Source organism: Oncorhynchus gorbuscha, linkage group LG16, assembly GCF_021184085.1.
Source record: "Oncorhynchus gorbuscha isolate QuinsamMale2020 ecotype Even-year linkage group LG16, OgorEven_v1.0, whole genome shotgun sequence".
NCBI lineage: Eukaryota > Metazoa > Chordata > Actinopteri > Salmoniformes > Salmonidae > Oncorhynchus > Oncorhynchus gorbuscha.
Genome location: NC_060188.1, coordinates 74,912,040 through 74,937,199, shown reverse-complemented (window position 1 = coordinate 74,937,199; position 25,160 = coordinate 74,912,040). Strand labels below are relative to the sequence as shown.

The window sequence follows — 25,160 nt, the reverse complement described above, 5'->3', positions numbered from 1 at the left end:
GGTACAACATCACCGATGCACTTGCTAATAAACTTGCTCACCGAATCAGCATATACATCAATGTTGTTGTTCGACGCTATCTGGAACATATCCCAGTCCATGTCATCGAAGCAATCTTGAAGTGTGGAATCAGATTGGTCGGACCAGCGTTGAACAGACCTGAGCACTGGTGTTTCCTGTTTTAGTTTATCTATAGGCTGGGAGCAACAAAATAGAGTAATGGTCAGATTTGCCAAAAGGAGGGCGAGGGGTGGCTTTGTATGCATCGCGGATGTTAGAGTAACAATGATCCAGATCCAGGTTAAATGTTAAAGGAAAACCCGCCGTAGTATTCTGAGAACCTAACCCCGGGATAGTGAGGAGGAGGTGAGGGCCCTCGGAGTGTGGTGTCAGGAAAATAACCTCACACTCAACGTCAACAAAACTAAGGAGATGATTGTGGACTTCAGGGAACAGTAGAGGGAACACCCCCCTATCCACATCGATGGAACAGTAGTGGAGAGGGTAGCAAGTTTTAAGTTCCTCGGCATACACATCACAGACAAACTGAATTGGTCCACTCACACAGACAGCATCGTGAAGAAAGCGCAGCAGCGCCTCTTCAACCTCATGAGGCTGAAGAAATTCGGCTTGTCACCAAAAGCACTCAAACTTCTACAGATGCACAATCGAGAGCATCCTGGCGGGCTGTATCACCGCCTGATACGGCAACTGCTCCGCCCACAACCGTAAGGCTCTCCAGAGGGTAGTGAGGTCTGCACAACGCATCACCGGGGGCAAACTACCTGCCCTCCAGGACACCTACACCACCCGATGTTACAGGAAGGCCATAAAGATCATCAAGGACATCAACCACCCGAGCCACTGCCTGTTCACCCCACTATCATCCAGAAGGCAAGGTCAGTACAGGTGCATCAAAGCTGGGACCGAGAGACTGAAAAACAGCTTCTATCTCAAGGCCATCAGACTTTAACAGCCACCACTAACATTGAGTGGCTGCTGCCAACACACTGACACTGACACTGACTCAACTCCAGCCACTTTAATAATGGGAATTGATGGGAAATTATGTAAATATATCACTAGCCACTTTAAACAATGCTACCTTATATAATGTTACTTACCCTACATTATTCATCTCATATGCATACGTATATACTGTACTCTATATCATCGACTGCATCCTTATGTAATACATGTATCACTAGCCACTTTAACTATGCCACTTTGTTTACATACTCATCTCATATGTATATTCTGTACTCGATACCATCTACTGTATCTTGCCTATGCTGCTCTGTACCATCACTCATTCATATATCCTTATGTACATATTCTTTATCCCCTTACAATGTGTATAAGACAGTAGTTTTGGAATTGTTAGTTAGATTACTTGTTGGTTATTACTGCATTGTCGGAACTAGAAGCACAAGCATTTCGCTACACTCGCATTAACATCTGCTAACCATGTGTATGTGACAAATAACATTTGATTTGATTTGACAATGTGAACACAGTATAATTCCCAGTAGCAGTTTCAACTTTCCATTTTAAATAACAAAACAACTGTCAAGTAGTCAATTCTGGGCAATTGATTTGATTTTTGATTTGGAAGAGACCGGTTAAATAAAGATTTTTAATAAACTTTGAGGCAATCGATACATGCCTTGTGTATGTGTGCCATTCAGATGGTGAATGGGCAGGACAAAATATTTAAGTGCCTTTTGAACAGGATATGGTAGTAGGTGCCAGGCGCAGAGGTTTGTGTCAAGAACTGTAACGTTTCTGAGTTTTTCACGCTCAACAGTTTCCCATGCGTATCAAGAGTGGCCCACCACCCAAAGGACATCCAGCCAACTTGACACAACTGTGGGAAGCATTGGAGTCAACATGGGCCAGCATCCCTGTGGAATGCTTTCGAGACCTTGTAGAGTCCGCGCCCCGATGAATTGAGGCTTTTTTTGAGGGCGAAAGGGGGGTTGCAACTCGATATTAGGAATGTGGTACTAACGTTTGGTATGCTCGGTGTGTGTTGTCCTAAGAGATGTGCAAAGTTTGTAGAATCTTGTTCACAATTATACACAGCTGTAATGGATGCCAGTATTAACTCTGGGGTGTGAAAAAATATAAAATTGAATCCCTTTTTAGATGTAATTTTAAAGCTGCAAAACATGAAGAATGTGCAAGGGGTGTGTAGACTTTCACTAGCGACTATATTCATTTTTTGTATGTTTGTTTTTAGAGGTACTGTAGATGAAACACAATCTCATGAACAAATACTGCTGTGTACTGCAATATCCTAATGCACACACACTTCACGAAATGATTACAAAAAGTATCTCCTCATGGACTTTCGTTGGGACAAGATGGCTGACATACCACTGTGCAGCAGAGAGGCCAGAACCACCAGAGCAGAGCCAGCATCAGGAGGAGCAGCAGGATGAGCAGAGCTATGGCCAAAAATGTCCCGTCAGACTGGGGGAGGCCGAGAGAGGAAAAAAGGTCAGAACCTGGTGTACGTAAACTAAAATCTGTGCTTGAACACAAGCTATATTACCCCCCAGGAATAGACATGGAAGAGTACAGTACTAAAATGAGCCAAACAATTAGAAGCACAACACTGTGTAGAGAAGTGAAGGGTTGATACTTACACAGCTGACAGAGGTGATGGTGACAGAACTAGATATGAAACTCAGGCCATTGTTCATACTGACATGGAGGGTAGCTGCCCTGAGGGAGGTGAGTGGAAGGTGAGGTGACTGCACTGCTTATATATTTAGCTCTAATATCCTTCAACACATCTCTGTTTTAATTTCAGAGACCGGCTGCTTTTCTGAGAAAATACAGTTAAAGTCAGAAGTTTACATACACCTTAGCCAAATACATTTAAACTCAGTTTTTCACAATTCCTATCATTTAATCATAGTAAAAAATCCCTGTCTAAGGTCAGTTAGGATCGCCACTTTATTTTAAGAATGTGAAATGTCAGAATAATATTAGAGAGTGATTTATTTCACCTTATATTTCTTTCATCACATTCCCAGTGGGTCAGAAGTTTACATACACTCAATTAGTATTTGGTAGCATTGCCTTTAAATTGTTTAAGTTGGGTCAAATGTTTCGGGTAGACTTCCATAAGCTTCCCACAATAGTTGGGTTTATTTTGGCCCATTCCTGACAGAGCTGGAGTAACATTCCGAGTAAGGAGGCCTACAAACCTAACACACTTTTTCAGTTCTGCCCACAGATTTTCTATGGGATTGAGGTCAGGGCTTTGTGATGGCCACTCCAATACCTTGACCTTGTACTTAAGCCATTTTCCACCATTTTGAAAGTATGCTTGGGGTCATTGTCCATTTGGAAGACGCATTTGCGATCAATCTTTAACTGATGTCTTGAGATGTTGCTTCAATATTTCCACATAATTTTCCATCCTCATGGTGCCATCTATTTTGTGAAGTGCACCAGTCCCTCCTGCAGTAAAGCATCCCCACAACATGATGCTGCCACCCCTGTGCTTCACGGTTGGAATGGTGTTCTTCGGCTTGCAAGCCCCGCCCCCTCTTTTCCTCCAAACATAACGGTGGTCATTATGGCCAAACGGTTCTATTTTTGTTTCTTCAGACCAGAGGATATTTCTCCAAAAAAATATCATCTTTGTCAGTGTGCAGTTGCAAACCGTAGTCTGGCTTTTTTATGGTGGTGTTGGAGCCGTGGCTACTTCCTTGCTGAGTGGACTTTTATGTCGATATAGGACTCGTTTTACTGTGGATATAGATACTTTTGTACCTGTTTCCTCCAACATCTTCACACAGTCCTTTGCTGTTGTTCTGGGATTGATTTGCATTTTTCGCACCAAAGTACTTTAATCTCTAGGAGATAGAACTCGTCTCTTTCCTGAGTAGTATGACGGCAGCATGGTCCCATGGTGTTTATACTTGTGTACTATTGTTTGTACAGATGAACGTGGTACCTTCAGGTGTTTGGAAATTTATCCCAAGGATGAACCAGACATGTGGAGGTCTACAATTTGTTTCCTGATGTCTTGGCTGATTTCCTTTGATTTTCCCATGATGTCAAGCAAAGAGGCACTGAGTTTGAAGGTAGACCTTGAAATACATCCACAGGTACACCTCCAATTGACTTAATGATATAAATTAGCCTACCAGAAGCCTCTAAACACATGACATCATTTTCTGGAATGTTCCAAGCTGTTTAAAGGCACAGTCAACTTAGTGTATGTAAACTTCTGACCCACTGGAATTGTGGTACAGTGAATTATAAGTGAAATAATCTTTCTGTAAACAATTGTTGGAAAAATGACTTGTCATGCAGAAAGTAGATGTCTGCTAAATGGCATATAATATTATTATTATTATTATTATATGTCCTAACCGACTTGCCAAAATTATAGTTTGTTAACAAGAAATTTGTGGAGTGGTTGAAACATTAGTTTTAATGACTCCAACCTAACACGGAACACCAACCGGCTGTGAGCGCGCGCCATTATGCATACATTTGATTTTGTCCCCCCACACAAAACGCGATCACAACACACAGGTTAAAATATCTAAACAACCTCTAAACCAGTTCCATTAATTTGGGCACAGGTGGAAAAGCATTAAACATTCATGGCAATTTAGCTAGTTAGCTTGCACTTGCTAGCTAATTTGTCCTGGAATATAAACATCGAGTTGTTATTTTACCTGAAATGCACAAGGTCCTCTACTCTGACAATTAATCCACACAAAACGTTCAACCGAATAATTTCTAGTCATCTCTCATCCTTCCAGGCTTTTTCATCTTTGAACTTATATGTTGATTGATAAATAGTAAATAGTATTACTACACCAACCGGCAACACAGTTTGTCTTTCAATCACCCACGTGGGTATAACCAATGAGGAGATGGCACGTGGGCTACCTGCTTCTATAAACCAATGACGAGATGGGAGAGGCAGGACTTGCAGCGCGATCTGCATCAGAAATATGCGCCTGAGCAGTGTGGGTGCAATTGAATAACATAGATTTCTAAATTAATTTTGCAACGCTCGCGTCGCATGTGGTCAGCCTATAAGTGTATTTAAACTTCCGACTTCAACTGTATGTCTTGAAGGAAAAGGAGGTGTAATTGTGAGTAATGGGTATGTGAAATAATATATACAGTGGGGCAAAAAAGTATTTAGTCAGCCACCAATTGTGCTGAATTTTTTTTCTCTCATTTTGTCTGTCATAGTTGAAGTGTACCTATGATGAAAATTACAGGCCTCTCTCATCTTTTTAAGTGGGAGAACTTGCACAATTGGTGGCTGACTAAATACTTTTTTGCCACACTGTATATTTATCTTAGCGTGTCATGAGTAGGGTTTGGCATGCATCAATTAAAGCTGTGAGGATGTGAGAGTTAAACAGTCACTTACGTCCCCTCCTCCTCCAATACTGGAGCTGGACACAGCAGGAAGGTGTCTCTCACGACCAATGGTCTTTTCACTATGAGATTATAGAAGAGAATGCATTGTATTATGTGTGTATATGAATACCTAATACTGTGGATAATGTGCCTCATTATAAATCCCATGCAGTAGCTATGCATCCAGCTAGAGGTGCATGGAAATAAAATCTAAAATAAAATCAACAAAATACAGTTAAGTAGCTAATTCATTACCAAACTGTGCTATGAATTTAACTATTTATCTTAGTTAAAGTATTATAGTTTCAAAGAGTTGTAGATCAAAGAGTGCTTCAAAGACTATAGTTGAAATTGAAATACTTTAAGACAAGTTGTGGCCCTTTACTTGTGGAAAATGAAGCAACTGAAATCTTTGAGTGAGTGTGGTTTATTTACCCTGGCCGAGAGAACTTCCAGTGTGTGCATATGGCACATAAGATCCACATTCCTTCTGTACATCTGAGAAGCCTTAAGTATTCAACCAGATGAATTAAAGCTGTGTGTGTGTGTGGGGGGGGGAGACAGACCAGAACTCATTAGGATTTGTAATAACAGTGGGCATGCTATAACCCCCTCTTGCTTGTGGCTAAATCAGACGTAGCCCCATTTCGCATAATGCCTCAGGAAAGAATGTAGAAATGTTTCTTCAGTGTAAAGAATTGGACTACTCTACTGAATATTGCTTGTCAAAGGATATTATTGCAAGTCCCTTATCCATGGAACTTTTGGAGATTCTAGATGAAATAAACCCTTGCCTTTAAAGCTTCAGAGAGCCTTCTACCTAGCTTTTCAGAGACACTGAGGCTACAGCAGATGTGCTAGATCAGTTTTGGATGAGTGAAAGGAACAAAGAAACCTAATTAAATCTCCAACTCAGATCTGTGCACTGCTGCCGACTCCATTGGTGTGGAATTTGCAACCAGACTGGTTTGCAACTTTTGAGCGAGGGTAATCTCTTTCATCAAAATATTTGTAGTCCTTTCTTGGTCCAATGTTCTGTCATGTGTAGAGCACCTTGTGGGATACTGCTGTTCTACATTGGCTCAATTAAATGGTTAGGTAAGGAACAGAAGACAGGCAGAACCCAACTGGTGCCTGTTTGATCTAATGAGCTTTCTTTTAGGCTCATTCCTTTAGGTTCTTTCGTTCAGGATGTTTGATATCCTTCTCTTTTGTATTTGCTGAAACATATCTCTTTCTAAGCCTCATTAGAAATTAGAAATCCAGATCATTCAAATCAGGGGTGTTACTGATGGGATTCATTAAGGTTAATGGTCGGTAAATTGTAGATACCATAACTTCCACTTACTCAAAGTGAGAGTGTCATTGATGCGGAAGCTACAAAGGACCTTCCCCACCTCACGGGCATGTGAGAAACCATTTCCTTTCACTACCACCTGGAAGGACTCTAAGAAGGGATGAAAGGGAGAGAACAATCATCAATGCCATGTGTTCACCTTGATAATCATAAGTAAAGTGGAATTACAGTTGATAATGATATTTTCAAAACCTTATTTCCTGAGGCCAAAAGCTTCCCAATTCTCCATAATGATACATCCCACTGGGCACACCATGTCATTTCAACGTGAATAATTGGGTAATATTTGGTAGATGCATTGATCAATACAGGGCGGCAGGGTAGCCTAGGGGTTAGAGCGTTGGACTAGTAACCGTAAGGTTGCAAGTTCAAACCCCAGAGCTGACAATGTACAAATCTGTCGTTCTGCCCCTGAACAGACAGTTAACCCACTGTTCCTAGGCCGTCATTGAAAATAATAATTTGTTCTTAACTGACTTGCCTAGTTAAATAAAGGTAGAAAATGAGATTCCAAACTATTTTCATCCAATCAAAAAAATGTTTTTTTAAATTCCCAACGTGTTATCACTATGCCTTCAACCATCTAAAAGCACAATTCAATTCCAATGGAAAATCCATATCTGATTTCTGGTTTAGTTGTCACCTAAATGTGTTATCAATGCGCTTTCAACCATTTAAAAGCACAACAACATTTAAATGGGAATTCAATGTCAGATATTTTGTTTATTTATACAACAACTTAATGTGTTATCAATGTGCGTCATCTAATAGCACAACCAAATTACCTGGAATGCAATTGAAATTGCATTAAACTACATGGTGCAAGTGATCAATGCCATATGAGATTCTGTTCAGATAACTGTAGCAATTGTGAAGATTTCCACAGAACTGCGACCCTGAACATGCACGATTTCTATGATTACATAAGAAGACATTTTACAGGAACCTCAATGTGCATGGATGTGTTACACATTTTAAGTTTGAATAAACACTGTTACATTAGTTTGTACGATAGCCTTAACATTAAGCTATTTACTTTCTTACAAAAGTAATATTGAATTCTGTTTGGTTGACAATGCAACCAAATATAAACATTTAAAGGAGATGTATCTATTACTTGGATAGTTCAATCTGAGCCACTGGCTTAATCTGCTTATTTTATTTTATTTTTAAAACTTTTATGAGCTTGAAACCCTAGGCCTAAATGTATTGTCTATTTTTAGAATGTAAACCATAGCTGTTGATGACTTCCCAAATGCTATATACTGTATGTCTAAATATGGTTACATATCATTTGCTCTGTTGAACCAACCCTTTGGAATGACTTAGATAGCAACAGTGAATCTATTAAGTGGAGACTTCTCAACAATCATTCTCATGATAACACATGGTTATAGTCAAATATCAACGCTAAGCAGGGCTGGGTTTGGTTAAAGCCCTGGATGGGAGACTGAAGGGATAGCTATAGATACAGCGCATTTGGAAGGTATTCAGACCAATTGACTGTTTCCCACATTTTGTTACGTTACAGCCTTATTCTAAAATGGATGAAATAGTTTGTTTTCCTCATCAATCTGAACACAATACCCCATAATGACAAAGCAAAAACAGTATTTCTTTTATTTCTTCAAATTAGTTAAAATAAAAACTGAAATTTCACATGTACATAAGTATTCAGACCCTTTACTCAGTACTTTGTTGAAGCACCTTTGGCAGCGATTACAGGCTCAAGTCAAATCAAGTCAAATGTTATGTCACATGCGCGGAATACAACAGGTAGACCTTACAGTTCTTTAATCAGCCCAACAGCTTTCAGCTGTGCTAACATAATTGCAAAAGGGTTTTCTAATGATCAATTAGCCTTTTGAAATGACAAACTTGGATTATCTAACACTATGTGCCATTGGAACACAGGAGTGATGGTTGCTGATAATGGGCCTCTGTACGCCTATGTAGATATTCCATAAAAAATCTGCCGTTTCCAACTACAAAGTAATTTACAACATTAACAATGTCTACACTGTATTTCTGATCAATTGGATGTTATTTTAATGGACAAAAAGTGTGCTTTTCTTTCAATTAAACAAGGACATTTCTAAGTGACCCCAAACTTTTGAACGGTAGTGTATTTTTTAAATCCATTTTAGAATAAGGCTGTAACATAACAAAGTGGAATAAGTCAAGGGGTTGGAATGCTTTCCAAATGCACAGTTGATCAACTCTCCAGTAGGAGGTGCTGCCCAGCCTATAGTTTTTTTCTTATCAAGAATATTACGTTGAAGATCTGATGTTGTTTCCAAGGTACAACTTCAACATATTTTATACAGGGTTTGTCTATGTTTAAAATGGGTTATTCTGGAACTCCAACAGAGGAGCTAATACACCACTCACCTCCTGCACAGATACTAGAGGGCTCTGCTGCCAAGATCTCGATGCATGATCTCTTCAGAATCTGAGTGAAGGGAGAATCGCAAGAGAGAGAGAAACAGGGAGAGGATGAGAGGAAGAGAGGGCGATGCTTAATGGTGAAGGCGGGAAGCAGCACTACTGGAAACGTAAATCTGTTAGAGTTAGAGCTGTTGAGGCCTCCTGAGTGGTGCAGCGGTCTAAGGCACTGCATCGCAGTGCTTGAGGTGTCACTACAGACCCTGGTTCGATCCCAGGCTGTGTCACAACTGGCCGTGACCAGGAGTCCCATAGGGCGGCGCACAATTGGCCCAGCGTCGTTCGAGTTTGACTTGGGGCCTTTACTTGGCTCATCGCGCTCTAGTGACTCCTTGTGGCGGGCCGGGTGCCTGCAGGCTGACCTCGGTTGTCAGTTGAACAGTGGCTTCCAGGTTATGCGGGTGGGTGTTAAGAAGCGCGGTTTGGTGGGTCATGTTTCGGAGGGCGCATGACTCGACCTTCGCCTCTCCCGAGCTCATTGGGGATTTGCAGCGATGAGACAAGATCGTGATTGGATATGACAAAAAAAATGTAACTTAAAAGACAAACACAAAAAGAGTTAGAGCTGTTGAAAGTATTTAAATCTTATACAATGGTATACTTTCAACAGTGTTGAAAACATACCTTACAATAGTGAACAGGTGTTTGCATCATTCTACCAACCCCAACAACATTGCCCTTACTGAATCAATGACTCCTTGCAGTGCCTCAAAGCCATCATTCACAGGGAAGACATGGTCCTTACTGTCGGCTATTGTCCAAAGCTAGGGAGTGAGGAGAATTCTAATTCAATAACAGTGTAATAACAATAATAATGCCCTGCTCACAACAGAAACATGTGAACGTGGCTCACCTGGGTTTCATTGAAGTCTTTTACTCCCACACAGTAGACTGAGGCGCCCAGTTGACGCGATCGGCTGGCCTAGTTTTCAAAAGGGTCACACAAATAGACATGAAAGTTATTTCATAACTCTATATTGACCAAAGTAGAGAGAACTTCATGTTTGGTGTTAGATATATAGAAAACCAATACAACACAGTGTATAAAGGTGTCTCCATAAAGGATAAGCATTGATTCTAGGAAGCATCTATGGAAGGCATGCACAACAGATTTGGGGGTTTTCTCCAGCCATCTCAGTTTGTGCAGGTATTTAGTCTTGAGTCATGGCTGACACATGGAGACAAATATATCCAAGTTTTCTCCAAAATAGAGTTTGCTGTCTATAACGGTGCAGGCATTTTTGTAGCAGTCCACTTGATCAATTGCTTTGGTTAAATCTTGTGCTTTCATGGCCATAACCAGAGTCTGAGTTTTGGTGAGGTCCATGGACAGGGTGAATTTTAAGAAAGCCGGAGCTCATTTACTGAATATATACAGTTTAAAAACTATACAATGACTCCAGCCATTATCACCTTGGCTGCGGTAGGTTCATTCACCTTAGTCGATCTACAAACACATAGCCGGTTAGCTATACAATTAGCCGCTACACATTATCTCAGCACCAGGATTGAAAACTATAATGTAATAAGTACAGAGGGATCTGTTAGCAGAAAAAGTATTTTATTAACAAAAAGTAAACAAATTAGTTTTGATAGCTGGCCAGATAGCTGGCTAGACAAATTTACCAATGTATTTAATTTACTGACATGGGCTAATTGAGTGACTGTCAGTAACAAGGTTTCCATCCAACCTTTTTATGTGTGTAAAGTACATGTCGGATAAAAAATGTCATTACAGGCCTGATGGAAACACTACCTTTTTCTGTAAACTTTTCAAATGTTGACAAAAGAAAATATGCTAGACAAGGTGGGATCTTTCTGTGTCGGTCAAATTTATTATGCGAAAAATGTTGGTGGAAACGCCTTTTAATGTGCAAATGTTGATATAATAGCCATCATATCGAAATAAACTTGGAGTCATGCGATGACATGTTGTGTGGTCTTTCCACTACGATTCGTCGTGAAAGCATACAGTTTATTAGGTTACAGATGAAATAAATGATGATGGTGGTGAAAATGCAAGGTATGAGCTTGATGCTCCTTTCCAATAAATATTTAGGGTCTTATTCTGGTGGCATGATAATCACATTTGACATTTGACAAATAAAAAGAATCTTGCTCTTTTGTCCATAATAATAATCTCATAATGTAAACTATAATTGTGCTTTAGCCAACAGTGTACAGCTAGTGCTGTTGGCTAGAGTGCATGTGCCAATACCAGAGTGTGCACACTCACTATATAACACTACATTTTTTTGTGAGAAAAAAAACATCAGTAGAGTTGAAAATGCGATGGAAACACATTTTACTTTGGGAATGGGAATTGAATGGCAAAATATATTTTATGCGCATTATGTCATCATGCGCAGCATTTTATCTGCAACAAATCAATTTGATGGAAATACCTCTGGTGACAAATGCTCAGATTGTTTTTATGCCAATTGAATGGAAACCTAGCTAGTGAGTGACAACTATGTTTTGAAAGTGCACCTTGTGTATTCTACTACTCTAACTCTCAACAGTAAATTGAGACCCCAACTGAGTTCCTAAAAAGAAAAAGAAAGGTTATTGTTTGTTGAAATTCAAAAAACCTCTGTGTCCTCATGTAGTTGCAGTGCTTTGGGTGATCTTCCACAGACCATGATGACTTCTTGGGTCTTGGTGAGTTTAAGTAAACTTCTCAAGTCTAGGAAGTTCTGCACAAAATTAGCATCAGCCAATGTATGGACTGATGGAAACATCCAGTTATTGAAAGGCTTGAGTTTAGGCTCTTTTACATTTCACTAGCTGTAATTACTGATGTAACCAGCTGCAGGAAGATATTCTACATAACCAAAAGTATGTAGACACCTGCTCGTATAACATTTCATTCCAAAATCATGGGCATTAATATGGAGTTGATCCCTCCTTTGCTGCTGTAACAGCCTCCACTCTTATGGGAAGGCCTTCCACTACATCTTGGAACATTACTGCGGGGACTTGCTTCCATTCAGCCACAAGAGCATTAGTGAGGTCGGGCACTGGTGTTGGGCGATTAGGCCTGGCTTGCAGTTGGCGTTCCAATTAATCTTAAATGTGTTCGATGGGGTTGAGGTCAGGGTTCTGTGCAGGCCAGTCAAGTTCTTCCCCACCGATTTCGACAAACCATTTCTGTATGGACCTCTCTTTGTGCACAGGGGCATTGTTATGCTGAAACAGGAAAGGGCCTTCCCCAAACTGTTTCCACAAAGTTGGAAAGCACAGAATTGTCTAGAATGAAATTGCATGCTGTTGCGTTAAGATTTCCCTTCACTGGACCTAAGGGGCATATCCCGAACCATGAAAATGGCCCCAGACCATTATTCCTCCTCCATCAAACTTTACAGTTGGCACTACTGTATGCATTGGGCAGGTAGCATTCTCCTGGCATCCGCCAAACCCAGATTCGTCCGTCGGACTGCCGGATGGGGAAGCGTTATTCATCACTCCAGAGAAAGCATTTCCACTGCTCCAGAGTCCAATGGCGGCAAGCTTTACACCACTCCAGCCGATGCTTGGCATTGCACATGGTGATCTTAGACTTGTGTGTGGCTGCTCGGCCATGGAAACCCATTTCATGAAGCTCCCGACGAACAGGTTTTGCAAAAACGTGCTTCCAGAGGCAGTTTGGAACTCTGTAGTGAGTGTTGCAACCAAGAACAAACTATTTTTTATGTGCTATGCGCTTCAGCACTCGGCGGTCCCGTTCTGTGAGCTTGTGCGGCCTACCACTTCGCAGCTGAGCTGTTGTTGATCTTAGACATGTCCACTTCACAATAACATCACTTACAGTTGACTGGGGAAGCTCTAGCAGGGCAGACATTTTATGAACTGACTTGTTGGAAAGGTGGAATCCTTTGACAGTGCCACGTTGAAAGTCACTGAGCTCTTCAGTAAGGCCATTCTACTGCCAGTTTTTGTCTATGGAGATTGCATGGCTGTGTGCTCCATTTAATACACCTGTCAGTTATGAGTGTGACTGAAATAGCCGAATCCACTAATTTGAAGGGGTGTCCACATACTTTTGTGTATATATAGTGTATTATCAGAAACAGAGTTTCTAATAATGATAATTGTAGATTATGACAGGCAGCAGATTACTGAGAACCCGCTCTTCCAGGACTAGAATATCCTGTGGAATGTGGTTAGCTATTTGAACTCTCCTCACTCTGTGAGTGTAGAGATACCGTAGACATTGCCCATAGATCATCCATTACTCTAGGTCTAAAACCAATATTTATCTCACCTCTCTCTCTGCCAGATCAAACTGATTCTCCCTCAGTTCGCCATCTGTCAAGGCAATGATGACACTGGCTGTACGGAAACCTGATGGACCAGGACAAATGACTTACAAGACAATAGAGCAGAACAAAATCTCCCCAGAACACAGACTGTACTGTCTATCTGTCTCTGAAGGTGAAGATAATAATTGGATAATTCATTATATTACCTCTGATACCATAAATTGGGTTCAATGGGTTTTATGTGTACTGTTTTGTGTCTGCTTATGACCTAAAAATAGCCAGAGTTCTACCCAAATGATTTATTCCAAGTGCAAAAAAACAAGAATAATCTACTCACTGTCACCAGCATAGTAGATTTGTTCACTGGCCTGGAGGAGCAGATAGAAGCAGAATGTTTAGAAGGATACAGTGGGGCAAAAAAAGTATTTAGTCAGCCACCAATTGTGCAAGTTCTCCCACTTAAAAATATGAGAGAGGCCTGTAATTTTCATCATAGGTACACTTCAACTATGACAGACAAAATGAGAAAAAAAATCAAGAAAATCACATTGTAGGATTTTGAATGAATTTATTTGCAAATTATGGTGGAAAATAAGTATTTGGTCACCTACAAACAAGCAATATTTCTGGCTCTCACAGACCTGTAACTTCTTCTTTAAGAGGCTCCTCTGTCCTCCACTCGCTATCTGTATTAATGGCACCTGTTTGAACTTACATTTACATTTACATTTACATTTACATTTAAGTCATTTAGCAGACGCTCTTATCCAGAGCGACTTACTTGTTATCAGTATAAAAGACACCTGTCCACAACCTCAAATAGTCACACTCCAAACTCCACTATGGCCAGGACCAAAGAGCTGGACACCAGAAACAAAATTGTAGACCTGCACCAGGCTGGGAAGACTGAATCTGCAATAGGTAAGCAGCTTGGTTTGAAGAAATCAACTGTGGGAGCAATTATTAGGAAATGGAAGACATACAAGACCACTGATAATCTCCCTCGATCTGGGGCTCCACGCAAGATCTCACCCCGTGGGGTCAAAATTATCACAAGAACAGTGAGCAAAAATCCCAGATCCACACGGAGTGACCTAGTGAATGACCTGCAGAGAGCAGGGACCAAAGTAACAAAGCCTACCATCAGTAACACACTACGCCGCCAGGGAATCAAATCCTGCAGTGCCAGATGTGCCCCCCTGCTTAAGCCAGTACATGTCCAGGCCCGTCTGAAGTTTGGCAGAGAGCATTTGGATGATCCAGAAGAAGATTGGGAGAATGTCATATGGTCAGATGAAACCAAATATAACTTTTTGGTAAAAACTCAACTTGTCGTGTTTGGAGTACAAAGAATGCTGAGTTGCATCCAAAGAACACCATATCTACTGTGAAGCATGGGGGTGGAAACATCATGCTTTGGGGCTGTTTTTCTGCAACGGAACCAGGACGACTGATCCATGTAAAGGAAAGAATGAATGGGACCATGTATCATGGGATTTTGAGTGAAAACCTCCTTCCACCAGCAAGGGCATTGAAGATGAAATGTGGCTGGGTCTTTCAGCATGACAATGATCCCAAACACACTGCCCGGGCAACGAAGGAGTGGCTTCATAAGAAGCATTTCAAGGTCCTGGAGTGGCCTAGCCAGTCTCCAGATCTCAACCCCATAGAAAATCTTTGGAGGGAGTTGAAAGTCCGTGTTGCCCAGCAACAGCCCCAAAACATCACTGCTCTAGAGGAGATCTGCATGGAGGAATGGGCCAAAATACCAGCAACAGTGTGTGAAAACCTTGTGAAGACTTACAGAAAGCGTTTGAGGGTGTATAACAAAGTATTGAGATAAACTTTTGTTATTGACCAAATACTTATTTTCCACCATAATTTGCAAATAAATTCATTAAAAATCCTACAATGTGATTTTCTGGATTTTTTTTCTTCTAATTTTGTCTGTCATAGTTGAAGTGTATCTATGATGAAAATTACAGGCATCTCGTATTTTTAAGTGGGAGAACTTGCACAATTGGTGGCTAACTAAATACTTTTTTGCCCCATTGTACTTTATTGACCAATATGAGGCAGCAATTTGTCTTCTGCTTTTACCCATAGATAAGGTTATGTGAAAATAAAAATAGATTTTTGTCATTATTGCAGAAGGATGTCTAGCTGTTGCCCAGTTACCTTCAGCTACTGGTCTCCAATCCATTACTCACCCGTTGGAACCCTTTGTGCATAAAAGTGTCTCCCCCAGGATGCACCATGCGGAGCTCTTCCAGGCCTGCCCGAATCTGCTCCCTGCTCACACCCAACCACAATATACCATTGGTACCGTCAGTGTATCGTGTGGGCAGTACCCCCGTAATAGAAGGATTGACACACAGTACCCTCCACAAAACGATTGACCAATGAGTCAAAGGGGCAGATCATTAAAAGTGTTGTATTATGAGGGGATTATGTCTTGCCTGTCTTCTGTTAGTTTCATCAGGATCCGTCCCTCTGTAGAAAATACAATGAAGGACATCCGCAGCTGAGGGCTAAAAAAATACTTGAGTAAATAAGGGACACGTATATTGAAAGCAGGTGCTTCCACATAGTTGTGGTTCCTGAGTTAATTAAGTAATGAACATCCCATCATGCTTAGGGTCGTGTATAAAAATGCTGGGCAGTCTGTTATTTTGGATACAATGGCTATGCCCTGACTGGTTTGATGAGCTTGAAAGTGACGTAAACCATATGCCATGGCCGTCTCAGTCACCAGATCACAACCCAATTGAAAGCTTATGGGAGATTCTGGAATGGCGCCTAAGACAGCGTTTTCCACCACCGTCAACAAAACACCAAATGATGGAGTTTCTCCAATAGAGTTCCAGACACTTGTAGAATCTATGTCAAGGTGCAATGAAGCTGTTCTGGCTTGTCATGGCCCATAGCCCTATTAAGACATTTTATGTTGGTGTTTACTTTATTTTGCCAGTTACATGTATTTGGGAGGGTATTTCCACAGTTGACACACAGACATAATCTCTTTATGTATGTTGCTGTCTTGTCCAAATACTTTGTGCAAAAACATGTCTGTTTATATCCTTACTTCGAATTGATACATCCTTACTGGCCAGTATACATTAATTGAGCTCTCTGGTACTTGTAGTGGTATCTGGGTAACGATCCAGGCAATACTGTACCTTATGAATTTATGAGCCAGGTGATCAACAAAGTAATAGATCTCATTCCAGTGGTGCTGCACACTCCCAGACCTAAAAGAAAGGTTAGAAGATGTCTGTTATTGTGGTGGAGCTGTTAAAAGGGCCCTTACAGCTACCATGATTGAACTGTCCACAAACCAATCGCTGCTTCCGTGTATCCTCCAATCAGCTCACCCTACAGGGCGGTAGCTAATGATAATGCGAAATCCTGCTCAGATGTTACATAACGCATTATCCTGTTCAGATGTAACATGCATCAACCAATTTTGTGAACTGGGTGGTTCGAGCCCTGAATGCTGATTGGTTGAAAGCTGTGGTATATCGCGGGTATAACAAAACATTTATTTGTACTCTTCTAATTACTGTATGTTGCTATCCAGTTTATAAAAGCAATAAGGCACCTCTTGGTTTTGTGGTATACTGTATGGCCAATATACCACGGCTAAGGGCTGTATGCAGGCACTCCTTGTTGCATTGTGCATAAGAACAGCCCTTACCCATGATATATTGGCCATATACCACACCCCCCCATGCCTTATTGCTTAAATATACCAAATCTGTGGTAATAGAGAGAAAAATTCAACCATCAGAGATACACTGTAATGACCAGTGGTGGAAAAAGTACTACATTCTAAGACTTGAGTAAAAGTAAAGATACTTAATAGAAAATAACTCGTGTGAAAGTCACCCAGTAAAATACTACTTGAGTAAAAGTCTAAAAGTATTTGGTTTTAAATATACTTAAGTATCAAAATAATTTACTTTTCCTTATATTACGCAAACCAGACAGCACAATTTTCTTTTTCTTTTTTCTATACTTACGGATAGCCAGGGTCACACTCCGACATCATTTTTTAAAGAGCATTTGTGTTTAGTAAATCTGTCAGATCAGAGGCAGTAGGGATGAACAAGGATATTCTCTTGATAAGTGTGGGAATTGGACCATTTTCTGTCCTGCTAAGCATTCAAAATGTAACGGGTACCTTTGAATGTCAGGGGAAATGTATGGAGTAAAAAGTACATCATTTTCTATGAGTGTAGTAAAGTAGTTGTCAAAAATATAAATAGTAAAGTACAGATACCCCCCCCAAAAGTACTTAAGTAGTACTTTATAGTAGTTTACATCACTAGTAATGACATAGTTACGGATAAAACAACAGAGCCTGTCAATATAGTTTTTTTCCCCCACCTTTCACTGACACAGACACAGAGAATAGATACGGTGTACTTCCTTTACTTTTTCATTTAGACTGCAGACGTTGTAGAATAAGTATTTTTATCCTCTGGGGTTTTACTTTGAATGCATGCCATACACATTCCATTATGATTGACTTCTATCAGGAAATCTTTTCAGAATCACAATCAAAGGCAGTTTGAGTGAAGAGAATGGGCCAGACGCAGTGTATAGCTCCAACACATTATCTAAGCCCTTCTATGTAGAACCAGCAAAAAGAGGATTTCGCCCAGTATGGAAATTTGTGCACTCACTAAGTTTGTGAACTAAGTTTGTAAAATTTGTGCCCTCACTAAGTCACTCTGCATAAGAGCGTTGTCTAAATGACTAAAATGTTTTTTTAAATAATAATGTGTGTGCGAGAAATAGGGAAAGCAAGAGAAAGTGTGCACTAATGTAATACCTTTTTATAGAAATATGTTTTTTCTCAAGTGGGTCGTTCTTAAATTGAGGTGGAATTTGTTCATGGCATTTTGGAAGAAAATGTATTTGAAAACATATTCCCATTCTATATCAACTAAGATGACAGCTTATTGACTTTAAATTGTCCCGCTTTAAATTACGTGCAGCTTATAAAGGCTACATAAAGCCTTCATAAACACTACATAAATGTGATACAAATCATCTCTAACCATGTGTCATGCTTTATAACTGTTGGTTAAGGGCATAACTGTGTGACATAACCACCCATGCCAAATGTGACATAACCCACTATGTCAAATATGACATAAACCTGTGCTTTATAAAGGGTGTCATAAGCACTATTTTTAATAAAAGCATCTGCTAAATTGTATATATTACTGTATATATCACTAGAACATTTCCCTCTTAGGTACATAGTCAATACACACATTCTAAAGTTCAGTCATGCACAGAAAAACACCTTTTAAAATCATTTTTTAATTTTTAATCTACTTCAGTTTTTTCCCACAATTCCTGCTTTCTTTCTTCTGTTTTTCCAGGTTTCGTATTTCTCAATTTTTTCAGGTTTACCGCCATTTTGTTCAATATTTTTTCTGTGTTCACAACAATGCATGAACCACATCAGGGGATGCCTTTTGAGGTCTGGGCAAAATCTAAGAAACACTTTGTTTGGTTAGCAGGTTTTCCGTAGTGCGGCAATTAGAATGGGTGGTGTAAAAAGCCAGCAACACATTTATTTGACCTTGGAACATGTGTAAAACACCAAATGTAATGCAAATGTCACTTAAATATGAACAAATATGAATCATTGTTAATGTTTAGACAATTTTTCATTAATGGTTATTGACAATTTTCTACTATTACGTGGGGGACTTTTATGTTCAAACATTTAGAAATTCTGTGGCCCGGAAGTGCAATTTTAGTGTTCCTGACGAGACACTGATCATGTGATGAGTTTGCAAATCAAATGCCCTACTTGTGCTGCCACAAGTCTTTGTCCTCAGGCCTGGAGAAATGCCAGTCATTCCGCTACCCAAGAGTGGTAAAGCGGCCTTTACTGGTTCTAAGAGTAGACCTATCAGCTTGCTGCCAGCTCTTAGCAAACTTTTGGAAAAATGTGTGTTTGACCAAACACAATGCTATTTCTCTGTAAACAAATGAACAATAAACTTTCAGCATGCTTTTTGAGAAGGGCACTCAACATGTACTACACTGACACAAATGACTGATGATTGGTTGAAATACATTGATAATAAGAAGATTGTGGGAGCTGTACTGTTAGACTTCAGTGCAGCCTTTCATATTATTGACCATAACCTGTTGTTGAGAAAACGTATGTGTTATGGCTTTTCAACCTATCTAATGAAACTGAGGGTTTTCTTTAATGGAAGCTTCTCTAATGTCAAACATGTCAAGTGTGGTGTACTCTTTTCTATTGTTACCAATGACCTGCCACTTTGTACAAAGCGTGTGTGTCCATTAACAAAGAGTTGCAGTCTGTTTTGGAATGGGTGGCCAGTAATAAACTGGCCCTGAACATCTCTAAAACTAAGAGCATTGTATTTGGTACAACTCATTCCCTAAATTCTAGACCTCTGAATCTGCTAAATAATGGTGTGGCTGTTGAACAAGTTGAGGAGACTAAATTACTTGGTGTTACCTTAGATTGTAAACTTACATGGTCAAAACATACAGTTGAAGTCGGAAGTTTTACATACACCTTAGCCAAATACATTTAAACTCAGTTTTTCACAATTCCTGACAATTAATCCAAGTAAAAATTCCCTGTTTTAGGTCAGTTAGGATCACCACTTTATTTTAAGAATGTGAAATTTCAGAATAATAGTAGAGAGAATGATTTACTTCAGCTTTTATTCATCACATTTTATTTATCACATTCCCAGTGGGTCAGAAGTTTACATACACTCAATTAATATTTGGTAGAATTGCCTTTAAATTGTTTAACTTAGGTCAAACTATTTGAGTAGCCTTCCACAAGCTTCCCACAATAGGCTGGGTGAATTTTGGCCCATTTTTCCTGACAGAGCTGGTGTAACTGAGTCAGGTTTGCAGCCCTCCTTGCTCGCACACTCTTTTTCAGTTCTGCCCACAAATTTTCTATAGGTTTGAGGTCAGGGCTTTGTGATGGCCACTCCAATACCTTGACTTTGTTGTCCATTAAGCCATTTTGCCACAACTTTGGAAGTATGCTTGGGGTCATTGTCCATTTGGAAGACCCATTTGAGACCAAGCTTTAACTTCCTGACTGATGTCTTGAGATGTTGCTTCAATATATCCACATAATTTTCCTACCTCATATGCCATCTATTTTGTGAAGTGCACCAGTCCCTCCTACAGCAAAGCACCCCCACAACATGATGCTGCCACCCCCGTGCTTCACGGTTGGGATGGTGTCCTTCAACTTGCAAGCGTCCCCCTTTTTCCTCCAAACATATCAATGGTCATTATGTTCTAATAGTTCTATTTTTGTTTCATCAGACCAGAGGACGTTTCTCAAAAAAATCAGATCTTTGTCCCCATGTGCATTTGCAAACTGTAGTCTGGCTTTTTTTATGGCGGTTTTGGAGCAATGGCTTCTTCCTTGCTGAGCGGCCTTTCAGGTTATGACGATATTAGACTCGTTTTACTGTGTATATAGAAACTTTTGTACCTGTTTCCTCCAGCCTCTTCACAGGGTCCTTTGTTGTTCTGGGATTGATTTGAACATTTCGCACCAAAGTACGTTCATCTCTAGGAGACAGAACGCTTCTCCTTCCTGAGTGGTATGACGGCTGCGTGGTCCCATGGTATTTTTAACCACTTGACAATATATATATATATATATTTAAATGTTTATTTAACCTTTATTTAACTAGGCAAGTCAGTTAAGAAAAAAAATATTATTTACAATGACGGACAAGGAACAGTGGGTGAACTGCCTTCAGGGGCAGAACGACAGATTTTTACCTTGTCAGCTCGGGGATTAGATCTTGCAACCATTCGGTTATAAGTCCAACACTCTAACCACTAGGCTACCTGCCACCTAATAAAGAGATCCTCTGCTTTGTCCAGTCATATGGTCAAGTGCTGAAAAGAAAGACCTAGTTAAGCTGTAGTAGGCCCAGAACAGAGCGACACGTCTTGCTCTTCACTGTAATCAGAGGGCTAATATGAATACTATGCATGCCAGTCTCTCTTGGCTAAGAGTTGAGGAAAGATTGACTATGCCACTTCTTGTTTTTATAAGAAACATTAATGTTGGAAATTCCTAATTATTTGCATTCTCAATTTACACACAGCAATGACATACACACTTACCCCACCAGACATGCCACCAGGGTTCTTTTCACAGTCCCCAGGTCCAGAATAAATTCAAGGAAATACAGTATATATGTCAAGGAAATACAGTGCAGTATTATACAGAGCCTTGAGTGCATGGAACTCCCTTCCATTATATAGCAGAAGTTTCAAAACACAAATAAAGCAACACCTCACGGCACAACGCCTCTCCCCATGTGACCTACTTGTTGTGTGTATGTACTGACGTGTATGTGGAACTGATAGATGCGCACACAGACACTACATGTTCATATTTTGAAATGTATGTACATTTTAAAGTCTTTTGTCTGTAATGTATTTTTTGTTGTGTCGGACCCCAGTAAGACTAGCTGTCACCATTGGCATCGGATAATGGGGATCCTAATAAATCAAATAAAAAATAAAAGCAGGGACCTCGTGAAATGGGGAGTAGTTTGGACAGCATTAAGGAAAAAGATTATTCAGATGATTACCAGTATGTGTTTGATGATTACCTTGGACAGCAACACTAGACTCAGGAAATGAGCACAGCTTTTCCAAAAAGCCAGTCAAATAGGATAATGTCAATGCAACTTTGAGATGTGACCACTTTAGACTTGATAAGTGTGGTGCATATAGACAGGTTTTGTTAAGGAGGGAACTCAATGTGCCTTTTTCTGTCGGCCTAAAGAGAGGTTTTGAGTGATTGGCCAATTCAGACTGACACAATAGCAATACAGCAGTTATGAATACTTATAGAATGTCCCACATATTTAATGGATATGTTTAAGTATTTGAAAGATGTTGATGCTTGAAAGTCTGAATAATTTGATTGCGAAAGGATAAATCAAAAGATTTTCCACTCTGTCCTTTCTTTCTTTGCCTCTCTTTTCTTCCCTCTCACTTGTTTTTCTGTCCGTTGTACTGTGATATGAGTCCCAGTCCTGACACAGCTGCCAAACACTTGGGAGCTTTGGAACATCTGGGCCTAATGGTGAAAGGGTTCTGCAGACCAGACACACATGGAGAGAGGTTTGGGGCATAGAGAAAGACAGGAGCTCTCCCCACTGCACACCGCACTGTGGAAGGGGAAACGACAGGGGAGTCGTGAAGTAGCTACCATTGCCCTACATGTTGTATGAAGACAGTCACACATTTCACCCATGCATACTGTATTCTGATTAAAGTGTGTGAAATACTGTATGTGATCTATAGCAGGTTTCCCAAACTCGATCCTGCCCAACCCCCCAAAACATGCACACAGAGGGGGCCCTAGGACAGAGTTTGGGAAACACTGATCTATAGAACTGTTAATATGAAATATTTGAATTGCTTGGGGGATGAAATGTAAAGCAGCAAAAAATTATCTAAAGTAGAAATGTATTGTTTTCTCACTTCAAAACGGATCTGATTGCCTTTGCACATTCAAGAGCAGAATTGTATTTACTTTTATTGTAAACTTGGTTATTTTTATGGTAAGTGTTACCACATGCATCCAAACAACTTGTAAAAAAAATACATGAACTAATGGTTTTGTGGGGCTATTTTATTCTAAAATCATCTTATTTGCTAGCTTTCATATATCCTCTAGCGTGACTGCTCACCGTATTGTGGATGAGAATAGAATAAGACAGCACTAACTGCATGCCACCTCACACTACAATGTCAAAAAAACTTTCCCTTATGGAAGCTCGGAATTACTGTAGTTCTGTATTTTAGTATGGTGCGCCACAGAAATATCATTGCAATGGAGCTGCCAATAACTGGGGGGGAAAAATCACCATCTTTAAAAGAATTTGGAGACAGTGGGAGGGGTGAGTCTGGAACGGTAAGGAACACATGACTTGAACACATAACAATAATATACTAGCATTACCCAGCATCCTACATGCCATATGGGCAATGTTTTGTGAAAACAGAGACTCGAAGGCTCGCACAACAAGTTTACAGATTGCCTATGTTTTTTGTTGGCAGTTTTTTCCCAATTTTGTTTTCCAGTAGAAACGAATGGAGCCTCTTGATAGAGCAGGTGGGGAAAGCTGAGGAAGTAGATTTGACCAGTTTTCTGCTGTGCTGCTTTAGTGGAACTGATTGGAACCACTAGGGAGAGGTTAGTATGCAGCCTCTGGCTCCCTGGGTCTCTTAGACTGCATATCATCTACATACCTGCTCTAATTTCTGCATATGTACCTCAGCCCAAGCACCCCCCCCCTCCACCAACTCTATTTCCCTCTTCAACCACCCCAACCCTATGCTCAAACACTTCCAATTGGCCCCTGGAGACTTATATGTTCACGTTGTGTTGTCATGCCTCTGGTTCCGATTAGTGGATCACTCCATTAAAAAAAAGAATTGTATGGGAAAATGTAATTGCTCGGTGTAAATATTTCTCTGGGCAATAATGATAAGAATGCATTGAAATGTCCAACATGTGGTAGGTGACTTGCTGGGACTAAATGGAAGCAGGCTGCTACAGAGCCTCTATGGATGCTCCTGCAGAAAAGTGAGACTTGGAGCAGGCAAGAAGACAGAGGAGAACACTCACTTGTCCAAAACGAAGTAAAGGTCAAACCCCCCGTAGCAGGAGGACCCTTCCTCCCTCCCGTCCTGGCTCTGTCCTGCAGTGCCTGCCACCAGAATTGCCATCAGGGTGCAGATCGCTGCTGCAAGCATAGTCTGCCTGCAACTGCCCAGAGACATTATTCTAGCTTCAGGAGAAAGCTGCAAAATCAAAATGAACACCTTCAAAAAGTCCAAACTAGTCCAAATAATCTCCTTTCAGATAGTTCCTGTGTTCCCCAGCATGCCGCCTCGCGGTGCGGTGATCCACCCAGAGTTAAGATTCCAGGCATGAAATATTCCCAGTCTGGATCAGCATCCCATCTCCACAGCAGCAGTCCTGTGCCGGGAGAGGGGGAGTGGAGCTGCTTGGACTGAATCAGGAAGAGCTGTTCCAGGTCACACACTCTCTCAAATCAACACACACACACACTGGCAGTGGGGATACATTTTTGTCATGCAGTACTTTTTCCTTTCTTTCTATTGTTTTTCTTTCTTTCTTCCCTCTGTTTCCTACATCCTCAGCAATAGTGCCACTTAGTGGTAAGTGGGTTATGACTGCAGTGATGATGATTCCCCTGTAGTCTTTTGCTGTATTTTTTATTTTATTTTTAGCACACAATTTTGCATAAAGTTTACAATTACAAAAAGTTCACTATTTACTCTGTTTTTTTCTAAAAAGTCGGTAGCAGCAGTGTAATTAAAACCTGGCAAAATCAATTGACGTTAGTTAGAAGTCCAGCTATCAACTGTTGGTAAAAGTAATTGTTTTTCAATAGTTTGTAGTAGTGATCACAGGGTGGCTTGTTACAAACACACATCATTCATCAGAACAGAATCAAATATTCCACATAGTTCCTTTAATCACATGCATTGTCTTACATAAAGGTGCTAATTATGTTTATTTTACATAATTTATTTGACTGGGACAATGTTCAATAATAAAAGATTCAGGACTCTATTCAATCCGTATC

At 40.3% G+C, this 25,160-nt stretch overlaps 1 pseudogene; it reads right to left on the bottom strand.

The window, feature by feature from the left end:
- LOC123999411 overlaps window positions 1–24,650 on the bottom strand; it is a 44,380-nt pseudogene extending 19,730 nt beyond the window's left edge.
- Window positions 24,651–25,160: the final 510 nt, after the last annotated feature.